The sequence below is a fragment of the Anser cygnoides genome, chromosome 25 (assembly GCF_040182565.1).
Source record: "Anser cygnoides isolate HZ-2024a breed goose chromosome 25, Taihu_goose_T2T_genome, whole genome shotgun sequence".
NCBI lineage: Eukaryota > Metazoa > Chordata > Aves > Anseriformes > Anatidae > Anser > Anser cygnoides.
Window position 1 is genome coordinate 3861999 of NC_089897.1, and position 23806 is coordinate 3885804.

At 62.2% G+C, this 23806-nt stretch overlaps 1 protein-coding gene across 3 annotated transcripts in view; it reads left to right on the forward strand.

Moving 5' to 3' along the window:
• The window catches only part of SOX13 (SRY-box transcription factor 13), a 40104-nt gene that overhangs the window by 2927 nt on the left and 13371 nt on the right, over nucleotides 1-23806 (forward strand). The window contains exon 1 of one of the 3 annotated variants that reach the window (XM_048071050.2): nucleotides 11641-11864. The exons of 1 other annotated variant lie outside the window; for it this stretch is intronic. The gene's annotated coding sequence lies outside the window, so the exon portion shown is untranslated. Of the gene's footprint in view, nucleotides 1-11640; nucleotides 11865-15129; nucleotides 18503-23806 lie in introns of those variants that run through there. One more of the 3 variants, XM_048071046.2, reaches the window with a different exon arrangement.

A 23806-nucleotide genomic window follows, 5' to 3' on the forward strand; every position in this document is an offset into this window, starting at 1 on the left:
CAAAGAAGTCATAAGGGTTCAGCTTTGCAGCAGGGCTTGCCTCCTTGCAAGGACTTCAAAAGCAGAGCTTCAAAAGCAGGGCAGAGCTTTCCCACCTGTCCTGCCCTGATGCTGGCTGCTGCTTTTCAGCTTTTTTTTTTTTTTTCCCCCTTATCTGCTATTCTTTAGTCTCTTGTCTGCAAAATAGGAGCAATATCTAATAGTCCCCTGGGGGGCTGATGGCTGATGGAGTGGTGCGATGTCCTCGGCTGAGTGGAACAACGCTGCGCACCGACCTGCTGTCTCTGCAGCTCTCCTGCTGCCTGGCAATCTGCTTCCCAAATCAATCAGTTTTCCGGGGACACTTCCCTGCGCTCGTGCTTGGGTCGGGGGTGCGTGCTCGGGGCAGAGCTGAGGAGCTGCTTCGAGTGGGGTTTTTTAACCTGAGCTAGAAGTAGGCCAGGACCCGCTGGTGAGGCTTTTGCCATTACAAAGCGGCCAGAACTCAGCTGCGTTTTTTTTTTGCACGTAGGATGCTCTGAAGCAGAGGGGCACTTTGAGCACCCGACGTGCCCTGAGCCTTTTCCCCAGACCCCTGGGTGCCCCCCAGCGTGCCTGCCCGTGCTCTGTGCCCAAGCTGCACCTGCAGAGCCGCTTTCTGCCCCTCCAGCGCCCGTCTCCCTGCAGCCCCAGCCTGTCGGAGCCCCCCCCCCCCGCCTTGCCACGTGCAGGTGTCGGGGGGACAGAGGGGCAGCGCCAACGGGAGCCGCGCTTTGGTGGAGACGGGCTCACGGCGGGTACCAGCATCCGCCCCTTCAAAGGCTTCGTTCTCAGCTGGGGCACGGCGAGCCTTGCTGCACCGCTGCCTCCTCCCCGAGGTACAGTGTTTTGGAGCCCATTCCTTTATCGTAAATCAACAGCAGAGCTAATATATTGAGGAAGTGAGATAATATCGGAGCCCAAGGTGGGCTCCGAAAGGGGTGCGCGAGACATGCACGAGTCTGGGGGGAGAGGGAAAGGGGGGCTGCGGCAGGAACTCTTTATCTGAGAGGAAATGGCACTACTAGAGGGGGAGAGAGCGCCCGCGTGCGCGTCTGGGTTTGCGTGAGCGAGACTCGCCGGGAGCACGAGCGAGCCCCCGGTGCAGGACGGGATTGCTGCAGTGTCCACAGGGCACCCGGGCTGGGGACGGTCACCGGCAGCTCCCCGGGGTGGCAGTTTTGGGGGATGAGGGTCCCCAGAGGAGCCAGGGGCTTGCAGCAGAAGCAGCCGAAGCAGCAGCTGCGCTCCCCAGGGCTGTGGGGTGCAGTCCCCGTGGGGCGGTCACCATCAGCACCCAGCGAGTCCGGGCTCTGCGGGGTGCAGCTGGGCTGGCACAGCTGAGATTTGAGGCCCAGGGGAGCGGGTTAGGGGCATGCAGGGGGTCGGTGCTGAGCTCTAGTGTCTCCTTCCACGCCTTACTTGTCTTTCCCAAACAGCTCTTACTGATCCTCAACTTCCTCGGTGCTTTTCCCAGGACTTGGAGGCGGTTGAGAGGCCAGGTCCCCCTCCTCTGCTGATTAGCAGCAGGGGCAGTTCTCAGGATGACAAAATCAGCGACCCAACCCAAGCTGAATTTACACCTTTGTTAGCTGCGGTTGTTTCCCTTTCTTTGGTAACCCCAAACCCCGTTCTTTGCTCTTGTGAAGCCGAGCGTGGTCGGCGGGGGTATTACCGCAGCCTGAAGCTGCCCTCGAAGCCCGCGGCAGCTCGGGGCTGAGCCAGCAGCCACCAGCGCCTGCCCTGCTCTGTCCCGTGCCCCAAGCCCCTCCGTGGGGCTTGTCCCCCTTCGTGGAGGGGCAGGGGGGTGTCAGGGGCAGGGGGCTGTGCTGGAGCCCGGGCAGCGCCCAGGTGCATCTGGGCAGTGGGGAAAGATGCTCGGCGGCAGCTGGTCTGAGCGCGGATCTCGCACATCCTTTTAGCCCTCGGGCGCAAGGGCTGCCATCCAGCGAAGGGGGGGAGCAGGGGGGGAGCGGGGGCGTGCCGTACGAACCAGCCCTTCCAGCTCCTCGGGGTTACCCGGGAGGGGATGCAGCCCCCTGGGGATGGGGGGGCCCTGCTCCCTGCCTGGTGCCAGAGCGCAGCAGCGAAACCATCGCAGCCTGGCCGATTTTCCGCAGGGTGGGTGTCCCCAGCCCCCTCCCCAGGCTCAGCCTCGGCTCTCGGGATGGGTCACCCGGCTTTGCATGGCACCCGCGTTTATTTTTACATAGGCGGGAGCTATGCAAATAGATCCCGGGCTTGGGGTGCTGCCGGGGAAGGAGCCGGGGCTGTGCCGTCCTTCCCCAAGGTACCGATGGAGATGTCGGGCTTTGCGGTGGGACGGCAAAGCTCCCTTTGCTCAACGTCCCTGGGGGATTTTGGTGTTCTGGGGAGGCACTGCTCCCCCTCACCCATCTCCCGTGGGTGCAGAGGGACCCCCAGGAAACGTTCCCAAGAGGGCAGCAGGAACGAAGCGCGGCTGCAGCTGGGGCACCCCGGTCCCCTTGGCAGCTCCGTTAGGGGAGCCTGGTGACAGCGGAGAGGGGCTCGCTTCCCCTCGTAAACGCTAGGGTTGGTTTTTCTTTGCTCCCTGCTCGGCTGGGTGGTCCTGGTGCCCCTGCCTGTGCTGTGCCGGGCCGTGCCCTGGCCTGTGTGGGCACACGCATGCTGCAATGTGCCGTGCCTTTTGGGGAAGGGTGGCGAGGAGGGGGTGGGAAGGAAACATGCCTGCCTCGTTATTTAGTGTCCCACACACGGAGCCTGCCTGGCCCTCGGGAAACCTCCATCCACTGCGCGGCTGGGATCTGCAGCGAAAGCAAACAATGGGATCCCCAGAGACAACAATGCCCCATTGTCCTTTGAAGCCGTAACAATGAAACAATAGACCCCAGTCTGCCTCGCTGGTTCCCAGGCACGCCCCCTGCGCCTCCTCCCGCATCCCCGATGCCGGCTGGGCTCGGGGGCTTGTGCCGTCCCCGAGGACCCACCGCCCCCCTTCCCGTCCTGCACCCACGTCTCCCGTCCGTCCCTGCTTTGCGGGGAGAGTCCTGGGGGTCCCAGAGCCCCCCGCTCCTTGTGGGTTGTGCCTGAGAGAAGGAAGCGGCTTTCAGCGGGCTTTGATCCTCGGGGCTTCAGCAGCGTTGGGGATGGAAAAGTCCCGCTAGGTCACGCAGTCCGAGCCCCGGAGAACAACAGGACCTTGTTGTCTCCGGGGATGGCCACTTGTCAGCCCCTGTTGGTCTCTGAAGGTTTCCTGATACGTCCTCGCCTCCTCCTCCTCCTGGGGGAGAAACAACCACCATGGCTGTGCCCAACCCTGTCCCCAAAACCCTGCCCCAAGCACCCCAAATACTGTGTGGGAGCAGGGGCCTGGGGAAGGGGCGGGAGGGGACGGAGGAAACGGGGCGCAGGGGTCCCTGCTGTCCTGCAGGGCTCCTTGGGGACCTCGGAGCCACTCCCGGGCACCTCTGCTCTCCTCCTCTGCCTCCCCAAAGGAGCCAGGGCCAGGCCTGAAGCTGCTCCGTGCTCCCCCAAAGCTGCGTGGGGCTGTCTGGGAGCAAAGGGCACATCCCCACCCCGAAAGGGGCTGCAGCAGCCCTGGTGCTGGGGGCGCAGCGTGCGGGCGAGCGAGGTCCCCATGTCCACAGCCCTCTGCTGAGAGTGGAGAGCGGTCACGGGCTGCCTGGGGCCAATTTGTCTTTTTGCCCCCATTCTCCTTTGTCACGGGCACGGCTCAACCTGGCGGTCCCCGGGGGACCCCAAAAACCCTGCTTTTCCCCAAGAGCACGGCCAGGCTCCAGCCTCCTCCGCTGCCCCGGTGCCTTGGGCTGCGTGGAGCCCGCCGAGCCCCCTCTCCTCCCGGTTACCTACCGGCAGCCAAACCCACCTGAATAGGTAATGAAAGGAGGAGAGAAAAGAGCCCCGAGTACATTGTGTTTCCAATGGGCCGGGAACAATTGCTAAATACAAATCACACAGAGAAAAGGGAGAGAGGGAGAGACAAAAGAAAGAACCCCGGCACAAAGGAGAGGAATGAAATGGTAAGTAAAGTCAAACAAAAAGGAGCCGGGCTGAGACAAAAGAAGGGAACAATATCCCCGAGGCAATAGGCTCCTGAACAATGGGGACAGTGACAGCGGCACAAAGGCACACTGTTTGCAAGTAGACGTTATCTCACACAGCCACTGGCAGGCCTGGCCGTGGCGCTTCTATTTTCAGGGATGCTTTTGTGCGGCGCTGAACAATATTCCTTGCATGGCTGCAGATAGAGAGATGAGGGGGGTTTGGTTCTTTTTTTTTTTTTTTTTTTGCCTTCCCGGTGCCAGCTCTGTAATGAAAACAGGTTCGGCCCTTCGGAGAGCCGGCCAGGGCGAGGGGGCGGCCGGGGCTGAGCCGGGGCGGCCGCGGCAAGGGACGTGGTGCTGCGGTGCTGCCGGAGGAGCATCGCCTGGTGCTGCCTCCTGCGTCCCACGGGGCCACCGTGTCTGCGTGGTCACGGCAGGGTTGGCACCCCTGGGAGCCTCGCTGGCACCTCGGGGTGCTCACGTCCAGGGTTTATCCACCCCGAGCTTTTCTTTCGGCCTGCTGCACTCGCAGGTCCGAAAGCGGGACGGGGCAGGGCAGAAAGACAGCCTGTCCTCGTTGGTTTTGTACCGCAGCTCTGAAGGTTTGAACATCTGGTGCCTGCTGGCAGGGACGTGGGTGCCTGCCGGCATGGGAAGCCACCGAGGTGCTCCCCAGCTCTGGGGCCACGCGGGGACACCCAGCAAGGCGATGGCACCGCTTGGGGTGGCGATCTGCGGGGTCACGGCTCTGCAGGAGGGTGTGGAAGTCCCATCACACCCAGCCTGGAGCCTGCAGACCACCAGGCGGAGGTTTGTGCCCGGCGTGGAGCTGTTGGACAGGGCGGGCAGGGGCGAACGGCCGCGCAGCCCCCTGCCAGCTGGCCTGCTGCCCGCTTTCCCCTGCTCTCTTGTGTTACTTAGGTTGGCAGGCGGCTGCGCGGGTGCTGCCAAAGCTGACGGGGCTGGGGCTCTGCTCTGGGCCCTCTTTGTCTTGCCTCGTGGCTGCGCATCAGGTTGCTGGTCCACTGCTGTCCTCAGCATCCTCTGCTGGCACACGGCAGCAGCGGGCCCCGGGCCAGGGCGGCCATCAGACAGGTTCTCCCGGCCCTTCCCAGAGAGTTTGTGGCTTTTGGTGGAGCTGGTGCATGTTTGGGCCGGTTCTGGCCTGGAAAACCCTTCTGCAGGGCCTTCCAGTTTGTCTCCTGGTGCTGCCTGCAGCCTTACTGGTGCTGCAGGGTCTGTTATCAAAGCAACCAGCCTGCAGGTCTCTGACCCAGCCGGACCCACCCCTCTGGGCACGGTGTGATGTCCCCAAAGCCACCCGTGATGTCCTGCCAGCTCCCAGCACGCTCATGGCATTGGCTCTCCTTTTCCCTCCGGTCCCGTGCTCGGAAACCTGTCCCTCCTACGCCACCACAAGCCACGGGGACGTCACCGAGTTACTGTAAGTGGCTTGCAAGGGGAGAGCTCAGGGTGTTGTGAAGGCAGAGTCAAAGAAATCTGGTATCGGCGCCGATCTCCCGAGACACCCAGTTGAGCAGGGGGGCTCAGCATTCACTTGAAAAGCTGCGTTCTGATATCGATCACGTTATCTGAGGGTGCATCCTGTTGCTAACTTGGGCTGCTTCCTCCCCTTAACAGCTGTTGCTGCAGCGAGATGCAGATGCTGTGAACGTGCCTTTAGGGGACGGTGCGTGTCGGGGGGGTGCTGCTGTGTTATTTTGGTGCTGGTGACAAAGGATCCCCGATTTTGGCTGGAGCATGAGCGGAGATGCTGCAGCGAGCAGGGTTGCGCCCGGCCGCTTCCTGCCCAGCCCAAGCCCCAGCACCACAGCCTCACCGGGCAAAAATACACGGGGGGGGATATTCTGGGCACTAAATTAAAGCAAAGCAAGTGTCGTACACTGAACTCGCTCTCAAAGGAAAACGGTTCCCTAATCCTGACCGCCCGCTATCTGATTTTGCGGTCGTGCTCACGCACGTGCTTTGAGCAGCGCCTCGAGTCGCTGAGCCGGCGCGTGGCAGCTCCCCCAGAATTAAAGCCCTGCACCCCTCGGGGCTGGGTCAGCACAGCCTGGTCCCTGCAGCCCTTCAGGGACAGCAGCCCTGCTCCTTTGCTCATCCTCTGCCTTTGCAGTGTCTCTTCTCCCAAGCCCGGCGCGTGAAAACCAGCCTGGGTCCCTCGATCCAATTTCTCCAAGTCGGAGCTCTTTGCTGCAATTAGCTGGTGTTTAAACCCTCGCTAACCCTTAACATCCTAATAACAATAATAATGATTAGTAATAATGCTCCACACATCCTGCAGTGCCACGCATCTGAAGATTACACTCGCTAATTAATTAAGCCCGATCCCCCCCTACTTTCCTCGGTGAGGGGAAAAAAAAAATCTCTGAGAGTCTCTTAAGAAAGGACATAAAGGCAGGGAAATCCAGGCACCAAAACAAGACAAATGGGGATTTGAAGACAATCCGGGCCGGGCCCATGTGACCCGAGGAGTGGACGAGGCAGGAGAAAGGATAAAAATGCCAAGCACAGAGCGGGGAGAGAAAACAACCGCCAGCTTCAAAATCCGGGGAGAGAGAAAAGCACCAAGATGAAGGGAGTGACAAAGCATCAAAGGGACGAGAAACCAAAGGCGTCGGAACAAAGGACAAGCTGGAACAAAGGACCAAAGAGGGGAGAACAAAAGCACTAAATAGAAAACAAAGGCAGGGGGACGAGAAAAGCCCCTCTGTCGGGCTGCGCTGGAGGGTCCCGGCCGGTGGCCGGTGGGTGGCACGGGCGGTGCCGCGCTCCCCGGTGGAGCCGGGCTGGCGGAGGGCGCCGGAGCCTGGGAGCAGCGGCCCCGGGAGCCCGGCTCTGCCTTTGAACCCGAGCTGATGGGCTCGGCCCCCAGCGCCGCGCTCCCGGGTGGCGAAGGGAGCCTGGGGACGCGGCTGTGCTGCCACGCTGCCCCCCGGCCCCCTCCCTGCCCGCTGTGTGGTCCGGGCACCCCCCTCCCGCTCCCCCCATTGCTCTACAGTGCAGCCTGCTCGGCATCAGCGCCCCTCTCCTCTCCTCCTGCAGCCCCCAGCCCCAGCCCCAGCCCCCCTGTCTCATCTACAGCCCCCAGCCCCAGGGCACGGCATCGCCCCCAGACGCTGCGGGCCTTGGCCGCCTGCTCCCCCAGACCCCCGCGGGGGTCCAGCTGCGCCAGCGGGCAGCAGGGACCTCGCGCGAGGCTGCCAGGATGTCTGCGTCCTCCCCACCCCGTGCCTTTCCCTTAGGAGAGGAGCTATCAGCCGGGGCTGTGTGTGTGGCTAGCAGTAGCCGCGGGGCCAGCCTGCTGGGCTGTGCTCCGGGGGGACAATTCTGGGTGCCCAGATTAAAACCGGAGGCATTCAGGTTGGGAAGAGAGCTCCGGAGATGTGCCGCTTGGCTTGCTCTCCCCGTCGAATCCCCCATTTGGAGCTGAAAGTCCCCGGCCGGGGTGCTACCCCCAGCACCTGCCCTGGCCAGGCACCTTCCACATGAGCTGGCGGTGGCTGCTCCTCTCCGCACCTGGCTGGGGAAACGCCGGCAAAACTTGCCCGTGGTTTGTGTCTGCGGTGGGAGGGGAGGGGGCCGGGGCAGGGCGAGACCCGGGGTTTTCACCAGCACAGCCAGCAAATGCAGCGTGGTGTGCGTGCCTGCCAGGAGGGAGCCTTCCCTTCGGGGTCTTGCTGCCCCTGAACGTCCTGCCCAGGTATTTCTGCTCTGCGCCAGCCGGGGTCCAACTGCGCCTGCAGCCCCTTCCCACCCCCAGCTCTGTTTTCCTGCAGCATCACAACTTGCTCGATTTTACTTAGTGTTATTATTATTATTATTATTTTTTTTTGGTTGAGCTCTCTCTGAGCACTGGTGGAGAACTGGGCTGCTCTCCCCGCAGAGCCGTGCTGGAGCATCTTGGATTTATTACGCCCAGATTAGAGGCTGTTAGCTGCGGGCAGACCGGGCTCCCTGCAGCAGCAGGGCACCGCCAGCGCCGCGCAGGAAGGCAGCACGGAGCGCCCGGCTGCTGGAAGCACCTCGGAAAGGGCAAGGAAAAATTGTGGTGTTTGGGTGGAAATAATTTGTAGGGCGATTCCTGGAGCTCACCCACCACCCTGCTTGGAGCAGGGGGAGAGGCTGCAGGCTTGGGGGGCTTTGGGTTTCTTTGCACAGTGATTTTTTTCCCCCCGTGGCCCAGCCCTGCTCCCACCCTGAGCCCCAAAACCAGGGTCCGTGGGCTGGAAACAAGAGCTCTGCGCAGGAGGCAGGTGCAGGGAGGGGGTAGCACAAAGGTGGTCCAAGACCATCACGTGGGGGTGTCCCCTATTTCGGAGAGGATGGGGAGCAGGAGGGAACAGAGGGCTGCCGAATTCCCCCGGTACGAGATCTGTCGGTGCTGGGAGGAGACCAAAGATGTCCCTCGGAGGCGGCGGGTGCCGATGGGCAGGGACGGCTGCGTCGCAGCTCTGGGTGCGGAGCACCCTTGGTGTGCCACGTCCCCCCCAGGCTGCGGGATGGAGAAGCAATGGGGTGAAGCGAGGACAGCCCCGGAGCCGCCGCTGAGTTTCCAGAGTTTGAGCTCCTCCGTTCGCATTGTCATATCAGCTCGGGCTTTAATGGGCTGCAGATGTGCGTCTGTCTGCCTGCGTGTGTGTGCGCGCACCCCCACGACGCCGGACCACAACGCGTGCGCGTCCCCGAGGGTCGCTCCCAGCCCGCTCTGGTGGCACGGCTCAGCTGGGGCTGCGGTGCTGGCCCCGCAGGGGTGCTCCCAGCCCCTGGCCGGCCACTCGCTGTGCGTGCGAGGGACACTTTTGGGGTGGCCAGGTCCGGAGCTAGCCAAGGGCTGTGGCAGTGTTTTGCTCCCTGTCTTTCCTAGATTGCCTCAGGAGGAGCGCGGGGCGGGGGAGCCACAGGGCAGCTCGTGGGGGCGATGCTTTGCCCCCGGCTTAGCGATGGTTTTGCAGCTTTCCCAGGCTGGTGAGGAGCGGAGCACATGCCCGTTTGCAAACAATGGGCCCGCTTCCGCGCAGGAAGCAAGGTCGGATTTGTTCTCCCTGCTTTGCCCCCTCCGGCCAGTTCTGAAGGGGCCAAGCCATTGTCTGAACCATTTCCATGACTCAGTCAACAGCATCCTGCGATCTGGAGGCCGGGACTCGCAGCCAGCACAAAGCAGGAGGCATTGCTCCTGCGGCCAGGGGCCCCGCGGGCTGCACCGAGGGCTGGGGGGGCTTGGGAAAAGGAAGGCGAGCGCTGGCCGTGCCTTTCCCCTCCGTGCCCCCTGCTCCGGCGGCAGCGGGATCTTTGCCCCCGCCAGCTTTCCTGGTCCCCCCACCCATTGTCCCAGCTTCCTTCTGCTGAGGAAAGCAGAAAGCTCGGGGAGGAACTGCTGGGGAGCAGCCCTGGTGGCTTGCCCGGGTGCTGCCAGGTAGGGAGAGGTGGAGCAGGAGCCAAGTGAACCCCATGTGAGCCCGCTGAAGGGATGGGGACCATCCCTGCACCATCCTGACACCTCATACCGATGGTCATGGAGACGCTCCGTGGGTCCTGGGGATGCCATGTAGAGCCTGGGGATGCCACAAGGGGCCTGGGGATGCTCCATGGGTCCTCGGGATGCCACATGGGGTCTGGGAAAGCCCCCTGGATCCTGGGGATGCCCTGCACCATCCTGGGGATGCTCCTGGAGAGGAGATGATGCAGGTGGAGCTGGTGTGGCTTGAAGGAGACGTGGGCAGGAGCAGAGCCAGGGTCCCTGCGTGCAGAGGTGCTGACCCCCTTGGTTAGCCAGTTGGGCCCCCACCTCCCAGCACCCATCCGGGAGCGATGCCAGACCCAGGGGAGCACCGCGTGGTTGGCACCGGTGGCAGTGGCCAGGCACCAGGCAGGGGAGCCACCGAGCCACCACGGCCACCACGGCCACCAGCGGGCAGGAAAGGAAAGTGAAAGTCCGTGGCTGCTGCTCCGGCCTGGCTGTTGCCATGGCGACCCGAACAAAGCCTCGGCTCCTTTTTTTTTGGCTCAGTTTTTTGGTCCTCGGCCCCTTTGTTAATTGTTTCCCTGGCCAGTTCGGGGGATGCGCCTCCCTCCGCCCCCGGAGCAGCTCGTGGGGGCCCTGCAGGGTGGCTGGGGCTGGGTCTCCCAGCGGGGTGGGCAGGGGGCTTCCGAGGGGCCTGGGGGGGCCCAGTTAGTTGGGGGGAGCCAGTTTTGCATCCTGCCCTGCTGCAGGTTTGCTGCACGGCTCTCAGTTTTTCCATCTGTGAAATGGGACCGTGTCGGAGAGCTCCTGTGCGTGCTGGGCTCTGCGGAGCCGGCCACCTGCCTGCCTCTGCTTCCAAATCTGCTGGGCTTTCGGCTTTGTCTTCTGGGGGGGGGATGCCAGGGGGTAACTGTCCCCGATAACTCCTTGCCTCGCTCTTCCTTCTGCCTCCTGGTGGGTGTCCTGCCTGGCTGTGGGCTCAGCACCATGGCTCCGCTCATTTCTTTGTGATGGTCACTGCAGAGGTTTCCCAGGGCGAGGGGTGGGTATGGGGTTTTGGTGCCCAAACCCCTCCCGAAAACCCAATTTTGTGGTTAGTGCGAGGCTGCTGGGAGAGCTGGGCTGCTGCAGCTGCACGGAGAGCGGGCGGAAGTCCCCGGAGCCCGAGCTGTTGTGTTGTGCTCCTGGGCCGGGATGCAAACAATGTCGGAGAAAAAGAAATTCCCATGGAAGAGAACGACGGTGCGGGGGGAGGAAACAGCTTGGAGTCAAAGGGAATTTTCCCTGTTGGCAAAACGTAAACAGTTCTCCTCCGATGTTGACATAAGATTGTAAAGATTTCGGTCCGCAAAGCGGAGTGTTTGTCAACACGTTTGCCCAAGCGAGCCCCTCGCTCTCCCGCTGGAGCACTGCTCCAAGCATGGTTTCCTCTGGGACCGCGGGTGGTGGCGTTCCCGGTGGACCAGGGACAGCCAAGGAGGTCCTGCAGGGCCCCGTCCCCCTCCTGCCTTCCACACACCGTGCTTTCGGGTCTCCCCTCCTGCCGCCCGTGCCCTCTGCACCTTTCCTCTTGGGAATTAAATCCCCAGGCCCCCAAAGGGCCGCTCTGCTTGGAGCAGGATGGCACCCAGCGGGAGCTGTGGGTGCCGGGGCACGGCTGCTGCAGCCCCCCGGGAAGGGGGTGTCCCCACTGAGAACGGGGACACGGGGGACAAACGGGGCCCCCGCTTTGTCCAGCCTCCGTCGCCGTGCGTGGGTGCCGTGGGAGCTCCTGTGCTGGTGGGACGTGGGGTGCAGGGGGTCTGCCGAGGCACCCCGCAGTTCTTTGGGGGGGTCTCAGCCCCCCACCCCTCTCCCCCCCCTTCCCCAGGACTCCGGGCTGGGGCTGCCGGCGGTGTCACGCGTGGGTCCCCCCACGGGCCAGGGGGTCCCAAGGGGAGGGGACGGGGCAGAGGGGCCGCCCCGGAGCCGGCTGCTGGCTGGCTGGGCTGCTGGCCCTCCTCCTCTTCCTCCTCCTCCTCCCCTCCTCCTCCTCCTCCTCCTCCTCCTCCTCCTCCCCCTCCTTCCCTCCTCCTCCTCCTCCTCCTCCTCCTCGCTCCCTCTCTCCGCCCGGCGCCGGGGCAGCTCCCAGCGGAGGCGCCGGGGACATGGAGCGGAGCTGAGCTGTGCACGGCGGCACCGGAGCCGGCACCGGAGCCAGCACCAGCACCGCAGCCAGCACCAGCACCAGCACCAGCACCAAAACCGGCACCGGCACCGGCACCGGCACCGGCAGCGGCGGGGACCCGGGCGCAGCGCTGCGGCGCGGCGGAGCCGTGAGTGCGGCCGGGGCAGGGGCAGGGACAGGGGGCACAGCCCCGGGGGGGGGGGGACACGGGCACGGCCCCGGGGCGCTGAGCATCATCCCGGGTCGTGGTCCCCAGCCCCGGTTGGGTTGGGTCGGGGGGGACCGCCTGGCAGGACCCCCCCCCCCCCCCCAGCCACAACTCCCCCCCTTTTTTTTTTAAACAGAAGGGAAAAAGGGAAAGGGGGGCTCCGGGTCCTTCCCCGCACGGCCCCCTCCCCGCTGCGAAGTTCGGGGGGCTGCAAACTCTCCTCGCAGAGCCGTGCGGGGGCGAGGGGGAGCACGGCGGGGAAGGGGTTAAACCACGGAACCCCCTTTCCCCCCGGGCACAGGGCTGGCAGGCAAGGGGTTAACCCATGGACATCCCCCCCATGCTCAGTGTCACCCCTCTGAAGCCCCCTCCCCAGGACCCCCCCCCGGTCCCACCCCGCTGGGAAGGTTTCTCCTGCGGTTCCCCGGTGGGACGTGTCCCCACGTCCCCATGTCACTGGGTGCACAGCTCCCATCCCCGCTGCCTCCTGCTCTGGAGGGGGATGCGGGCTGGCAGCCCCCCTCCCCAGACACGGCACTGGGCTTGGGGAGGGGGTCACCGCCCAGCTGGGCACGGACAGACGGACGCCGGACAGACGGGCACCGCACGCCGGCACGCACCACGCAGCCGGGCACCGCGCACCCAGCCGCAGGCAGGGCCCAGCACCGTGCCCGCGAGGTCCCGCGGGGTTTGGGGCTGCTCGAAGGGTGTCGGTGAGTTGGCAGCGCCGAGGGTGCAGGGTCGGGGTCCCCCCCACCCCTTGTTCCGCACGGGATGGACGCGATGCTGCTGCTGTGCCGGAGGGGAGCGGGGATTTTGGCCGCGAGGCAGCATCGCTCCGGCCTCCCCTGTGTCCCCGCGGCACCGTCGGGGAAGCGTTGGGAGTCCGGGCAGGAAAACTTGCCGGCGGTACCGCGCACGGGTGGTTGTCGGTCCGACAAAGTGCTTCAACAAACCGCAGCAGCAGCAGCAGCAGCAGCGCCCCGGAGCGCGGGCAGAAGGAGGGCTGGGGAGCGGGGTGAGCGCCGCCGCGTGCCGCCGGCTGGGACCCCACAGAGGCTGAACCTCGGCGCCGAAATTGTGTCCTCCCCAGCAGCCGTGTCAGGTCCTGCCCGCGCACCGCAGCGGCGTTTTGGGGCTGTTCCGGGGAGATTTGGGTCGCTGGGGGGCTGAGGGAGAGGAGCTGCTGTGGGCTGGGGGGGTCCTGCAGCTGCTGGGATGGTGGAGAGGGCTGTGAAAGGGCTGCGGGGGTTTTGGGGGGATTTCACCCCAATCTGGGGTAACCCCTCGGCTTGGGTAGCACCTGCAAAAGGACACGGCCCCTGCGCGGGGTCTGGGGAGTTAAACTTGGACAAAGTTAGCGGTGGAAGAGACAAACAGAGAGGTGCATCCCCCAGGGAGCTGTAAATGAGCGGTTTTCATACGAAATGCGCAAATAAATGCAAAGCTTTGCTTCTTTCCACCTCAGCCTAATGATTTCCAGTATTTTATGCAGGGTTTCTTTGCCAGAGAGGGATGCTACCCAGGAAAAATTACAGACCGTGGCTGCGTATTGTTCAAGTCTCAGTTACATCTTGTAAGGTACCTTCAGCATGGAAAACACTTGACTTCCAAAGCAAATCTGGAGTAATAGATTTTAGGAGTGAAAAAGGACCATTAGCTCAGCTAATGTGATTTTCTCCATAGCACAGACCAGATAATATCACTCAGTTACTCTTCTATTGAGCCAATAACTCGCGTTTGTAATTCATGCAATTTCCTTTTAGTTCAATTTAATTTTGTGCAGAATCCATTCTGTTGACACTGATACAGTATATTTATTTTTTTTTTTTTTTTTTGAAAGCCTGCGATTTCAGAGGCTTTGTGTTAAAAATAGCTGCTGTCCTTTGACAAACGTGGGCAGGCTAAAGACAGTTTTTGAAATCGTCTGCGAGTGACACGTTTGCAGCAGCATCTCCCTTCTCGCTGCTTGTTCGCTGCCCTCCTGCTCAGCCCTCCGGCTGCGGGAGCGGGCGCTGGGGCGCGGGGCTCGCGCCGCAGCTCCCCCCTGGCATCACTTTTGGCCTCATGTGCAGGAGGAGAAGTCCCTACCGAGCAGCAAAATAGGTAGGAGTAGAGATTAGAAACTTTTACAAATTTATTAGCCCCTGCTAAATGTATTTTCTGGAGGAAGGTGCTTCGGGTTGGGACTGCTGGGCACGGTTTTCCTCTCTGAAGCAAAGCGCTGTCATTCCTCTCACCTCTGGCGTGCCTGCTCTGTGCTTGCATTTTTTTTTTTTTTTACCCTTTCCAAATTGGAGCACCCAAATCTCCCTCTGGACAGCCCTGGGAGCAAAGTTTGTTCCGGCCAGGGGCTGGGGGAGGCAAGATGTCCTGGGGCGAATAGCTGGGCTTTTTGTCTCCCTGCCAAAATGTCCATTTTAACGGTGGTGCCCAGGGAGCTGTGCCCTGGCACGCGGGTCGGAGCGAGGATGGGGCAGATTGTAAACTTGTTATTTGCTGGAGGGGATTTAATCCGTCCATGGGATGCAGAGGAAGGGCTCTGCTCTCCGTGTGAGGCACACAGCCGCAGCAGCACAGTAAATCTAGCCTTTCAGTGAGTTTATTTTTGTATTCATTACTTGCTGGGGGGCTCCTGGGGCGCACACCCGAGCCTGCAGCTCTCGCTGCCCTTCGCCTTCCTGGAACTGAGCCTCGCTGGGGCCAGGCACCGCCACCGACGCTGCAAAGAGGTTGGGGATGGGAGGCTCTGGGAGCTGGGAGCGCGCTGCAGGGCACGTTTTGCACCCCCAAGGTGAGTGCGTTGGGGTGATGGGGGGGCTCGAAGCCCCCACGGCTGCAGGTGGGCTGGTGACGGCACGGATACGGGGCCGGGCTGCGTCCCGTGGACGAAGCATCCTCGGGGCCGCGGGGTTTGAAGTTTGCTGGCGAGCTTGTGGGGTGGCTCAGAGCACCCCCATGGTGAGGGTGGTCTGCAGGGTGCAGGGCGTGGGACCTTCGCTGTGCCGTGGGTGCTGGGTCACCCGAGCTGGCCCCACCATCCCTCCCGTTCTCTGGCTTGCGACTTAACCGAGCAATCCTGGAAGGGTTTTGGTGCTGTTCTGGCTTCGCTCGGCCACCCTCGGGGCTCCGTCCCTGCAGTCCACGGGAACCTGGGGGCTTGGGGACCTGGGGGCTTGGAGACCTGGGGGCTTGGGGACTTGGGGGCCTGGGGACATGGGGGCGTGGGGACCGGTGGCTCGCGGCCGCCTGCTGTCCCGCGTGAGCCCGGCTTTGTGTGGCCGCTGCGAAGCCGCGCTCCTGCTTGCTCCAGCTCCATCCCATTGTAAACACGGCGTGGTTTTGTGTCGGTCCAGCTTTGTGTGTGCGCGGGTGAGTGCAGAAAGCAGAAAGGCTTTTATCACCGGAGGGACAACCTTCAGCAGGCAGCGGCGGCCGGTTGTGCGGACGCGCTGTCAGTACGGCTCTGCTCTGCTTTTACACCCTGAAAGTTCTCAGTTGGGCTAATAAAACGTACAGTGTTTATTTTTCCTTTAAAAAAAATAATAATAATTGGAAAAAAAATATAAAAACAAAAATCCACTCACGGGCAGGGCAGTTGCTCCCTACAGCTCTGGACAACGCCGTGGAGGAAGCCTGCTGGCCTCTTTTGTTCTCCTCCGGTGCGGCCGTGCTGCTGAGCGTAGCATCGCTACAAGCTGCGAACTATTGATGAAAGATGTTTGTTTCGTTTTCCCTCTGCTAGAAAATACCCACGGGTCAAAGCTGCCCGGTTTTGGGTGTCTGACAGCAGCGGGGGCTGGCCAAGGGGCTGGCGGGGGACTCATGCTCGCCGGAGACGCGGTGGCCCCGGGGTCGGGCGGTCCCTGCCTGGGGGTCCGTGGAGCCCTGACCAGGCAGCGCCGGGCTGTCCCGAGCTCTGCTTGTTTATTTTTCACCAACTTTGGAGTTTTTGGTTTCATTGTGCTGCGGGGAGGAAGACTTGGGATGCTTTAAAAGTTTTACATGATGCATCACCCGTTTCCACCCAGTTTTAGCCCAGTAAAAACCAGACGAAAGGGAAATAAATTAGGGCAGCTTGTGACAGTCCTGCTGGAGAATATCTTGGTGCCTTCACCCCATCCTGCACCTTTTGGAGAATACCTTCAGGAGCCAAATCTGCTCCCTCTGGCAGAGCAGCGGTGCTGCTGGCCCGGCCGTGCCCCGTGCCCCCGGAGCTCCTCGGTGCGAGAAACGCGTGGGTTCATCCAGCGCCGCTGCTTCCAGCAGGAGAAAAGTTGGCGGGGCCAAAGGCATTGACTTTTGGAACATTTTCCGTGGCTTGGAAGCCCTCCCTGCCTCCCTCCCACTCCGCCGCGCCGTCCCCACCTGCTCCAGGACCATATGTCCCAAGCTGGAAGCGCTCCAGCCCCGAAACAAGGGCCCTTGGTCTGCCCAGTCCCACCAGTTTGGCACCGGTGGGGGAGAGGAGAGGCTGAGGAGGTGCAGGGGGCACCTCTGGCCGGCGTAAGAGATGCCCCAGCTGCTTGGACAGGGCAGTAAAAATAAAAAAAAAACGAGCAGGGGATGCAGCGGCTTGACCTGGCTTCCACAAAGCATTTGTGAGAGTCAGCCGGAGCACGTGCTTGGAGGGGAGCAGGGCACGGGGACACTGCCAAAACTGCCGTGTCCCCTTCGCCTCCAAGCACCACACCAGCACCTTGGACCCAGAAGAGGTTTGCAGCCGCTTTTAGCTAAAAATGCGTTGGTTTTGAGGGAGAAAGCCGCTTCTGCGGGCGTTACTCTAGAGGGAGGCTGCCCTCCCCGCCGCCTTGTCCCGCTTTGCAGCCCTTCCTCTGAAGAATGCCGATCGGGAGATGGCTCCGAAATGTTTGAAATTCTGCCTCGCCATAATTTAATGCTCCATTACCAGCCAGGCCCGCTCGAGGCATGTGGCCGTTATAAAAGATGCAGCCTGGTGGCTGCAGAGGCCGGGCAGCTTCCCCCCGTGCCTGCCCCCGGCTGCCTTATCAGAGAGGAACGAGATAAGGGGGCTCATCATTAGGGCAGCCCTGTGCGCACTCACTGGCCCCGGCCAAAATCTGCTGGCCTGAGTCATTATTTTTTTAAGTTCTAGCTGGCGAAGGCGGCTGATGGCAGTTCGTCGTCTGCTGGGAGGAGAGGGTGAGGCTGTAAATTAAATACGACAAGGAGAATTAAAAGAACGTGGGGTAGCAGGGAGCCCAGAGGGGGGCATTTGATCCTCTTTGCCCTTGCGAAATGGGGTTATTGTGGTCTGGGAGTCTGGAAAGAAATAGGAACAGGTCGGGAGAAGTACCTGGAGGCATTGGCAGCCTCTCCGGCGGCGCGGTGCTGGGGCTGCCGCCTTCCCCACGGCGTGGCCCTGGTGGTGTCCTGGGGGTGAGAGCCAGTGGGTGGCCCTGGGTGACAGCAGCCAGCCTGTCCGACCGATGGGGCTGGCGCTGGGACACAGCAGAGCCTGGCCGGGGAGCTGCTGGTGCAGAGCAGAGCCGTGGCGGCACGGGGTCGGGCAGAGAGGAGGCTTGTCCCGCTGCCACGCCGAGCGGTCGTCACCCACGGGGCTGCCACCTCGTGCCGCTCCTGCCTGGGTGCCCCAGGGGGTGCAGGTTTGCAGCATGCGGCCCTTGAACCCTCGTAGTCTTCCTCTTTTCTCCTGGGTGGGTGCTGGTGGCGCAGGGCGGCTCCGTTTTACAGCCTCGTTCAGAGAAAAAGCAGAAAAAGCAGAAAAAGCAGAGGTAGGTGGTGGCGGCGCGTTGGGTTGCAGTGGGCATGCAGAGCCCGGGCTGCTGCTGTGCTCCACGCTCAGCCCCTGCTGTGCCAGGGACACGTCCCCGGTCCTGGGCACCCCCTGTCCCTCCTGCCGTTGTCCCATAGCTGGCAGGGGGCTTTGTCCCCGCTGTCCCATGTGGGGTGAGCGTGAGAGCAGAAGGGGTGGTGGCCCTGGTCCTTAACGGCAAGTGGTGCTGGGCTGCATGGGGCCTGAGAGGAGAAAAAGTGAGGAGAGAAGAGAGGGCAGGACAGGGCAGGACAGGACAGGACAGGACCAAGGGCTGAAAAACAGCTGGGAAGGCGCTGGGCGCACAGCTGGTCCCAGCATCCTGAGGCCACTGCTGCAGAAACTGGGGACGGGGCAGGGCTGGGACAAATCCTGCAGGGCAGGGCGAGCGTGGCTGCGGGGCTGGAGCGGGTGTGCACGCGTGTGTGAGCTGGGCAAGGGGGGGGACACCTCCTGCAGCCCCTCTCCACCTGCCAAGAGCTGCTGGAGCCGGGGCCAGGGAATTTAGCGAGGCCCTGCCCCGGCCCAGGGCGGCAGCCGCCTGCCCGCCCGTCGGGGAATGCCAGAGCCCGGCTTATCTTTTGTCTGGAACAATAGAGGGCTCGGCCCTATTGTTCTACCTTGCACGCCCAGCCGGAAAGCGAGTCCCCTGGGGCAGGGGCTGCACAGGAGCTGCCTCTGGGGCTGCTCGGCGTGGGGGGATTTGCTGGCAGAGCTGCCACGGACACGGACACAGACACGGACATGGACATGGACATCCCCATCCCCACGGGCTCGGCAGGTGAATTCCCCAGTGGCTGAGGCTTGGGAGCTTTCCTGCTCAGTTTTCTCACCATAATGTGGGCTCTGGGGAAGGGATGCCAGGAGCTGGAGGGTTAGTGTGAGGGTGGCCCCTGGGGGACCCAGCCGTACCTGCGTGGGCAGCAGCAGGGCAATGTTTGCCTCTCTTGGAGGCTCCTGGGCTGCGATTTGGGTGTCTAGGTGCGATACCTGCCCCTGGGCTTCCTATGCCCAGCTGCAGTGCTCTCAGCCCCAGCTGATGGTGTTAACTACCCCTTCCCCAGACCGTGCTCAGCCTCTTTTTGCTGCCTGAGCTGCACCCCCTGCAAAAAAAACAGCGTGCAAGGCAGCGGGGCATGCACGCCTGCGTGTGTGTGTGTGCACAGAGCAAATGTGCCGGCCCCTGGCCCCGCTGAGCCGTGCAGCAGCCAGCCGGGACGAGGCACGTGGAGCCAGGGGCTGCCAAAGCCCTTTGCTGCTGGGAGCAGGCTTGGGGACCCGAGGGGAAGCGGGGACGCAGCGGGGCGCGGGGGGACAGGTGCCACCGGGGCTGCACGGGCACAAAGAGCCCCTTGTGCGCTGCGGGACACGGGGGTGGCTGGGGGCAATCGGACACCCCCTTGCAACAGGGGAGAGCCGCCTGCTTCTCGCTGGAGAGTCTCTGCTCTTGTCTTCGCCGTGTTTTTGTTGCGCACTGGAAATAATCCTGGCGGGGCAGGGAAAGCTTGTCCCCAAATCTCTCTGCGTGACCAGGATTTCGTGGGCTTTATCTCCTCCAAAATGAGCGGGGAGAGGGGTGAGGCGAGAACCCAGCCGTGTGGGGTGGTCTCGGTTTGTGGGGTGGCGGCTGCTGGCTCCCTTTAGCCCTGCAGGGTGATGGGGGCCGGTGCCCCCCCACTGCCCCAGCAGCTCGCTCATTTCTGTGCTGGTTGTGGAGCTGTGCAGACTCTGCCGTGCTCAGAAGTGATGAGCTGGGACCGGGAGCTGCCCCGGTGTTAATTTTGGGGATGGTTTAACCGGTGCCAGAAAAGCTTCCAAAAAAAATGTGCTTGGGGCGGGTGAGCGGGCAGGGAAGGAGATGGTAGAAATGCAAGGCTGGGAGGCATCGGCCGGATCCCTGCACCCTGGCAGAGGAGGTTTCGTGGAGGTGTGAGCCGAGTCCCCATCCTCATCCCTGTCCCCATCCCTCCAGGCTTCCCTGCCCGCCTTGATGACACTTTGCAAGCCCAGGTGGTGCTGCTTATCCCCAGGCTGGGGACAGCCCCAGTGCTCGGCCGGGTCTGCCCCGCGACCTCTCCCCTTCGCTTCCCCAGCGCTGTGTTTAGGGTGAGCTCCCTGGGCACGGGGGATGCCGCACGGCCCCTCCGCAGAGGACCCCAGCACCCGCAGCAGGATGGGTGCGAGCTGAGCTGAAGTAATGGTAGCAGCAGTTCTGGGGCACGAAGCAGCCCCTCTGATTTCTCTCTCGCACTGAGCCCCACATGGCTGCATCGCGAGCCCCGTTGCTGCTGCTGGAGGCACACGGAGGAGCGTGGGGACAAGCTCCCTGCCTAGTCCTTACCCACGGGGGCCTGAATCTGCCCCGTAAATCAGAGTAACAACATCCGAGCAGCCGCGGCTCCTGCTAATAAGGGAGAGAAGCCGGGCTGAAAGCATTTTCCTCGGGGGTCTTCATCCTGACCCAGGCAGCCGTGATCACCGAGCTGAACCGCGGCAGGAGTGGGGCTCGGGTCACCGTTAGGAAAGTTGTGATGGTTTGGGGGGGACGCTGGGCAGCTGCCGGCACCGATGCTTGGGGCTCCTTTTGCTTTCCCCGGGAGCCTGGCCATGGCACCGGCAGCTCCTGTCACGCCGGGAAAAATCTGTTGTCCAAATGTCAAACGGCCCCAGCAGCTGGGAGGTGGCGGCAGCCCCTGTCCCGAGCCCGGGCAGCAGCTGGGGAGGGCGAGGTGGCCTCGGTGGCGCCTGTGTCCCTCGGTGGCCAAGCGAGCCAGCACAGCTCGGGTGCACGGCCCCGTTTGCTGCAGTTACAAAGCCACAGAAGGTGAAACCGAAGGTTTCCGGCACGCTGCAGGCGGCTGGGTTTTGGGAAGCAGGCAGAAGCGTGCGAACGTGGGGTTTTGGCTTCGGTGCCAACTTTGAGGCACCCCTGAGCTCCTCTGGGTGCTCACGCATGAGCCTGGCTCACGTGGGAAGCACGAGGGCGACCAGACCCCCCCCCCCCCCCTCCCCGAGGGAATTCCCCTCCAAGCCTGGGGGCAGCTGGAAAAAATGACATTGATGGAAGGTGTAAAATGGCACGAGAAGGTCAGCAAGGGGTGAGAGAGGGGCGGGCATCGTGCTTCATGCCAGGGGACCCTTGGTCCTAAAGTGCTGGGGCACACAGCTCTGGTACGGGGTGAGCCGAGCGCCCTCGTGTAAGAGCCGGAGAGGAAAAGGGTCAAACGTCCTCGCCCCTCCGTCATGCGATAGGAAAGTACTGTTTGTGAACAAGTCGAGTCAAACGTGCCCCGTGCTCTGCCTGGAAATGCTGAGTGAGTGAAATTGCACAAAAAGTGCACCGAGATTGGGCCCCTCGATAAGCCCCAGGGCCGCGCCTGGGTGCGGAGAGGCTGCGAAGGAAAGGAGGGCGGCGGCGCTCGCCGCGCTGCCTCGCCGCGCTCTGCCGGGTGAGTTGGCCTCGTCCTTCGCCTCCTGGCTCTGCTCCCCTTACGGGAAGGGTTTCTTTATTTGCCTTTTTTTTTCCCCCCCTTTTTCTTTAATTTCTTTTCCATAATTGATTGTTCGCTTCAAATCGATTGCATGGTGAGGGGTGGAGAGGGGGGCGGCTGAGCGGGCTGCTGGCTGTATCGATGGGTAGGGGGAGGCACGGGGGGTTAAGGGGTCCTGGGTCTGGGAGAGGTGCTGAGGACCTCAGCCGGGTCTTCTGTCCTGTGGGACGCTGTTGGTGGGGCCGTGGGCCTGATCCTGCCACCCCCGCAGGTGCCTCGTGTGAGAGCTCGGTGGTGCAGACCAGGCTTGCTGCTGCTTCCTCCACCAGCAAGCATTCTGCGAAGGAGGAGGCTTGTTTAAAAATTATTTCTGGTGCAGAAAAAAGGAGAGAAAGAGTAAATATGCGTTCTTCAAAGTTCCTCTCTCCTCCTGCTTCCCCTGCATCTTGTTAATGTGCTTCGATATCTGTATCTCCTGGGCTTGTGATAAAGGGGAAGAAAGGAAGGGCATGGGAAGGGGATGCAGTAGGAAGGGGGTCTTGGAAAATATTATGGTTGCAGGGCTTATGTTTTCCCCTGGAGTATTTAGACCTGCAGGGGAGGGTAATTTTTTTTCTTTTAGCCCTTCAGACAAAAGCCCTGCTCTCAAAGACCTGTGAGCGAGAGCGCTTTGAGTGCCGGTGCGTGCAAAAGCGCCGCTGCGCCGAGCCGTGCGGCTTCCCGCCGGCGTTGTGCAGGGTGCAGAGCTCTGCAAAGGCTCAGGAGGGGCTGCTCCCCCCTGGTTGTCCTCATCTGCTGCCAGCAGCCCCACTCAGCCCCCCTTACTCCCCAGGACCGGGTTGCAGCAGGTCCCCCCTTTGGTGCCACCAGTTGTCCCCTTCTGGTCCCCCTGCTGCGGGGCACAGCGCTATCTAAAGACATTTTCACACCAACCTGGGCGAGAAACCCATCCAGCCGCAGAGCCGAGGCTGGTGCACGAGCTTTTTCCTTATTGATACCAAAAGGAAAAAGAAATAAAAACAACAGAAACCCCGCGGACTGTCTCGTCCCAGGGCCAGGAAGCGGGGATGACCGGCGTGGTCCCCTGCCCATCACGTGGGCAGCCGCTGGGACTGTTCCCCGCGCCCGGTTCCCCCTGGGCTTTGCACGGCTTTAAATAATTCCAGCGCGACGGAGTTTCCTCCACTTCCCTGATGAGATCACTCCCCGCCTAATAAATCTCGCGGCCAGGAAGTTCCACCTGATGTGCAGTTTAATTTTTCCCCTACTTAAACCCATCCCGTCACTCATCTCGGTAAAGGAAAAATGTGTTTGGGCCGGAGCTGCGAAGGTGGTGGACCCGTGCCAGTTTACACCCCGAGCCGGCTCCGGCTGCCTCTTTTTGTTCAATTTTCTCCTTTTTTTGGTTCGGATGCTGCTGTCGGGGGTGCAGTGGGATGTGACAGGCTCTGCCGGCCAGGCTCGCGGGAGGCTGAGTCCCTGCATGGTGCTCGGCGCCTGGCAAACCCCACGGCAGGAGCCGGCTGCTTCCATCTCTGGGGTGAAAACATGCAGGAAAATAACACGTGCTGCTCGCTGGGCTTCGCCTCCTGCTGTGGCAGCCTCGGGGTCGTTCTTATTCCTTATTTTGAAGCTTTTCCTTAAGCTAGAGCTTCACAGCAGTGCACCCGAGGGCGAGCAGAGCATGAGTCCGGCTGTTGCATCCTTAGGGTAAGTGCTGGTAAATCAGATGTGATTTAATTCCCCCCGGGCCAGCACGCTGGGGCTCTCTGCTCGCTGTCGGGTGGGGGTGGATGGGGGGGGGGGGATGCAGGGGGTGGCAGGGGGGGGGGTCCCAGCAGGGCCCTGGTGCTGGGAGGCAGCGTGGGGAGGGAGCAGCTGAGTAAGACAGGAAGGCACCGTGCCGTGATGTGTCCCTCTGCCATCTCATAAGAAACCAGAGCAAGGTGGTAAAAGAAACCTCAGAAGCCCTACGAAAGCAGCACCAACTGCACACTGGAAATTGTTAGTAAGAGGGGCCATCGGGAGGAGGGGGAAAAAACCTGCGCGGGCTGCATCAGATGGGCTCCCACACCTGGAGAGCGCACACGGTGTCTGGACATGGCCATTTTCAGGCAGGCTTTTGCTTTCCCTTTCCCACACCGAGCATCCTACAGGGCTGCAGCATCACCTCGCTGCTCCTGCCCATTCCCCTTGGCATTGGGCTGCCTCCTCCGGGCATGGCGCAGCACCCGGAGCCACGGTGGGGCTGGGGGTTCAAGCCATGGGGTTATTCCACAGACCTCTTAGGAAAGTGGGACCTGAGCCCCCCGAGGGCAGGGCTCCCCTGGAAGGACTCCGTCTGCTGCTGCTCGCAGGCGCTGTGCAAAACCTGGGCCCTTCTCCTGCTGGCATGATGTAGATCCATTCTGTCAAGCAACCCAGATCCTTTCCTTCCCCCCTGCCACAGCCCCAGATTCATTTTTTTTTCTCCCCGTCTTGCTCGCGTAGATCCTTAAGTGAATTTAGCGATTAACACATTTTGCCCTCCCTCCCCAAGTTTGGAATAACAGGACTGATTAGATTTCCCCCGAACATCTGAAGGGCTTCTCGGC